Consider the following 4724-nt stretch of genomic DNA (forward strand, 5'->3'; position numbering starts at 1 on the left):
GTGCTTGGATTCTGCATGTAGAATAAGCAAATGATGGAACCATGTGCAAAAACATACAATTAGAGATTTCTGATAAGCTGTGGGGATTTTGTCATTCTTATCCACGAAAAGCAGAGCCTGGAAATACCAGGGTTATGGCTCATGAGAACAAAGGGGCTGATAGTTGGGTAACCGGAAGATATTATTGCAGAAATATTCAACATCCACGAGTAAGGATGAGTTAAAATAGCCAGAAATATTTGAACGATGAAGGAGAGAGTGTAAAAAAATACAAAGGTGCTCACCAAGACAAGGATGGTTTTGGTGGCTCTGGTTTCAGGGGAGGATCTGAGGGAGACATTGTTTCTATGAATGTGTTGGACCTGCTTCTTGTGTTTGTACAGGATGAAAATCTTGCAGCCACTGGCCCAGAGCATGAGTCCCAAAAACACGGCATCAATGAATGAAAACAATGCTGCATGCAGTAAGTGTATGATTTTGCCTCTCAGTACAGAAGAACAATAGACTAAGTTGCTTTTATTGGTAATGTTTCTACTGTTCCTATTGCTAGTCACGTTAATAGTGAAGACAATATTTACCAGCATTTGCAGAAACCAGCAGACAAATATGGGGTAGGCCATGGACTTGGGATATTTCACCTTTAACTGCGCCCACTTGGAGTTCCTGGGGCTGATGGTGATGGCCTGGAAGATACTCAAGAAGCAGGTGCCGCCAATGGACGTACCCCTGGCCACTCTATGAATATAGAAAACAAGCTTGCATCCAACATCATTGAGAAAATCTTTCCACCCCAAAGCTGCCATGGTTTCTGGGATTCCTCTAGAGAGAATCACCAAGGAGTTCGCTACAGTCAGGTTCTTGAGATACAAGTCCATGAGCCTTAATTTACATTTGGTGAAGTAAAGGAAGATGTAATAGAAAAGAAGAGAGAAATTCCCCAGGATGCCAACTGTCGTCTGTAATAAGAAGATCATTCCCATTGTCACATTTCTGGAACCCATTGTCTCAGTTTCCTATGGCTGCTGTTTGCCTGTAGATCAGAGAGTCCTGCATGGGAAGATGAGACATGGACCACAAGTGCCCTGTCAACTGGTGTCCAGTATCCTGCACCTACCATTATTCCCTCTCAAAATCACTAACTTGAAGTTTTCTTCATTTTGAGTGTTGAATACAAGACCTTTAACAAGCACTTACAATCTAGGAATCACTGCTCCAAAGACCATACGTGTACTAACTTCCTTATTCTTCACAAACCTAACGATCGGAAAATATCATTACTTACATCATAAAGTGGGGTCCTGATGTGTGGAATTGTAGGATAAGCACTGGATTACTAACCTGAAATTCGGTGGTTCCTCAGAAATCATCTAAAAGTTAGCATCCAGGTGGAAGTGATTTGACAACACATAACAAAGGCAGCATCATTATAAACTGGGAGGGGAGAGTAGGATGAAAGGAGTTAAGACATTTGGTTAAGTCCACCTGCTGGGTAGGGGAAGAGGGTGGACTTGAAACTGGTTGGTTTAGTCTCAAAGATCTTGCCTTTAACCACCATCCTATCATATAAAGCAAATCAGCTGTTTTCAAATAAACAAGATTGTATATATGTTAAGATAGTTTTGAACCACAAGGATTGGAGTTCAAACTCCCCAGCCACTTCTTAGAATCCCTACACAGACTTGCTATGGGTCGGAACCAATTTAAAGGCACTTACCATCAACTAAAATACATGTCCACACACAGAGAAACACACACACACACACACATATATATACATATATATATATACATGATTGTGTTTTTATAACTTGTCATTGATTTTAGATTGAAGCGAATTTATTTCTTAATTTGGCTGCAACAAGTTTGCATGTATGTGTAAAGATTTATTTTATGGACAAATATCTACAACAAATAAAGCTTTAGACATCTTATTCAGTGTATATATACATCTTGCAGTATAAAACTACACAAACGTGCCTGGGAAAAGTTGATGAATGCAAGAGTAGCTCAATATTAGGAAAACAAGGCAAAGATTTATGTTTTTTTTGTTTGTTTGTTTTTTTGCAAAGAACACAAGTACAATGAATGGCACCTGTTAGCAATCCTTGAACACACTTACTTCATGTTCTAAGCTATGAGACATACTGTGAGAAACACTAGTGTATGGTAGACACTTAATGAAGACCAATTTCAAATTCTATCTTAATTTATTAATACCTGAGTTAGGTCAAACTATTAAAAATGAAATGAGATTTGTGGAAGATTTTAAAATGTAAGACCCGTATGCTAAGTGAATTCTGAAAGGCATGAAATCTTGTGCTTCTTATGAAATGAAATAGTAGATAATTTTCTATTCATATTAGGCTGTTTTTTAAACCAGAGAAAATATGCTCATTCAACCTCCCAATTCTTAAGGTTCCTTTTCAATAAATTCTGCTCTGGAGGCACTTGCTCATCTTTGCCAAGAAACGTGGAAGACCTCTACCTGGCCAACTGACTGGAAGAGATCCAAAATTTGTGCCCATTCCATTGGAATGTGAAAACCATCAGACAATATCATTAATGGCACAAGCAAGTGAAATTTTGCTCAAGATAATTTATAAATGGCTCAACAGTATATTGACAAGAAACTGCTAGAGATTCAAGTTAGATTCAGAAGAGGACATGAAATGACGGATATCATTGCTGACATCAGAGGGGTCTTGGCTGAAAGCAGAGAATAACAGAAAGATGTTTACCTGTGCTTTAGTGACTATGCAAAGGCTTTCAACTACGTGGATCATGACAAGCTATTGAAAATACAGTGGAGAAGGAGCGTCAGGAACACGTAATGGTGCTCTTGAGGAACCTGTACATAGACCAAGAGGAAGTCATTCAAACCGAACAAAGGGACACTGAATGGTTTAAAATTAGGAAAGGTATGCACCAGGGTTGTATTCTTTCACCATACTTATTCAATCTTTATGATGAGCTCATAATCTGAGAAACTGGATCATATGAAGAAAAACATGGCATTGAGGAAGATTCACTAACAATCTACCATATGCAACTGATACATGTTTGCTTGCTCTAAGTGAAGAGGACTTAAAATACTTACTGATAGAGTTCAAAGACCACAGACTTAGATATAGTTTGCAGCTCAATGTAAAGAAAACAAAATCTTCACCACTGGCCCAATAAATAACATCATGATAAATGGAGAAAATATTGAAGTTAGCGAAGATTTCATAGTGGATCCACCATCAACACTCATGAAAGCAGAATTTTCGGATCACATGACGTATTTCGTCAGGCAAACCTACTGCACAAGAATGCTTGAAAGTATTCAAGAGTAAAGAAGTCAGTTTGAGGATTAAGATGTGCCTGACCCAAGCCATGGTATTTACAATAGCCTCATATTCATGTAAAAGTTGGATGATGAATAAAAAAGACCATAGAAGAATGATGTATCTGAGTTATGGTTTGGAGGAGAATATTAAAAGTACCATGGGCTGCTAGAAGAACAAACCAATCTATGTTGGAAGACATACATCCACAATGCTTCTTAGAAGTCAGCATGGCTAGACTTCATCTCACATACTTCAGCTATATTGTCAGGAGGGACTAGTCCGTGGAGAAGGACATCATGATTGGTAAAGTGTTGACATAAATGCACAGTTAGAGAAAACACTTGATCCCAGCAATCGCAACTGAGAGGAAGTTTCTGCACAGGATTACATTATTTCTGTAGATGCAGCCGGTGTGTATCACAGGCCTATGAGGCTCACCTCTCATCATCCTGGAACAATGATTGCAGCCACCATCTCAACAGCTGGCTGACTTTGGAATTACAATCCTCCCAACAAATACCACTCCACTGCCATGAAATTCACTTTGGCTAAGAGCCACCCCATATGTGTCAGCATTGAATTGTTCCACGATGTTTACGTGGCTGTAGATTTTAGGATGGTGACAAGCAGGCTTTCTTCTTATACACTGCTGGGTGGGTTTGAGTTGTCAACCTAAGGTTCATAGGAATTCATTAAAGCAACTTAAAAATCAGACTTCATGATCACTGGATGAAACTCCAATAATCAATGGCATTAAGAATTAAGCTAATATTTGTTAGGAGGCTCCAGAGATTGAGGTGGGATCTGGGACCCCCATCTCTATCTGCTCCCTGACTGGCATTGGCACTATCCAGGTTCAGTCACACTCAGAAGGAAGAAACCCTGTTTCTCATATTCCCTTTCCCACTCTCCTGATAAACCTCCTTCTCTGAAGGGCTCTGCCTCTCAGCCTCAGATAGTAAACACTCATCAACTCCCTCCCACCATGAGTATGTGGGCTCAGTTTGATGGTCACAAAAGGCAGTGAGTGGAAGGTAGTCAGACCCTGAAGTACGGGCTTGTGATTCGATGACCCCATCTCCCCATACAATACTTCCCCTGTATCAGCCACAAGGGCACAGGCTTAAAGTGTAGAAAATCTTAAGAAAATACGAATCATTTTTCCCCTCCTAATTGGAGTCCTGGTGAGGCGCTAGGGGTTAATGTGCCAGACTGCAAAGCCATTTGAGCTGCAAGGTCGGTGGTTGAAACTCACCAGCTGCTCTTCGGAAACCCTATAAAGGGTTGCTATGGATCAGAATGGACTCAAAGGCACTTCACAACAGCAACAACAACATCAATTATCAAAATGAATCATTTCTACCAAATCTCCATAAAGACCTTTGGAGTTTTTAG

The sequence above is a fragment of the Chrysochloris asiatica genome, unplaced genomic scaffold, assembly GCF_000296735.1.
Source record: "Chrysochloris asiatica unplaced genomic scaffold, ChrAsi1.0 scaffold00116, whole genome shotgun sequence".
Classification (NCBI taxonomy): Eukaryota; Metazoa; Chordata; class Mammalia; order Afrosoricida; family Chrysochloridae; genus Chrysochloris; species Chrysochloris asiatica.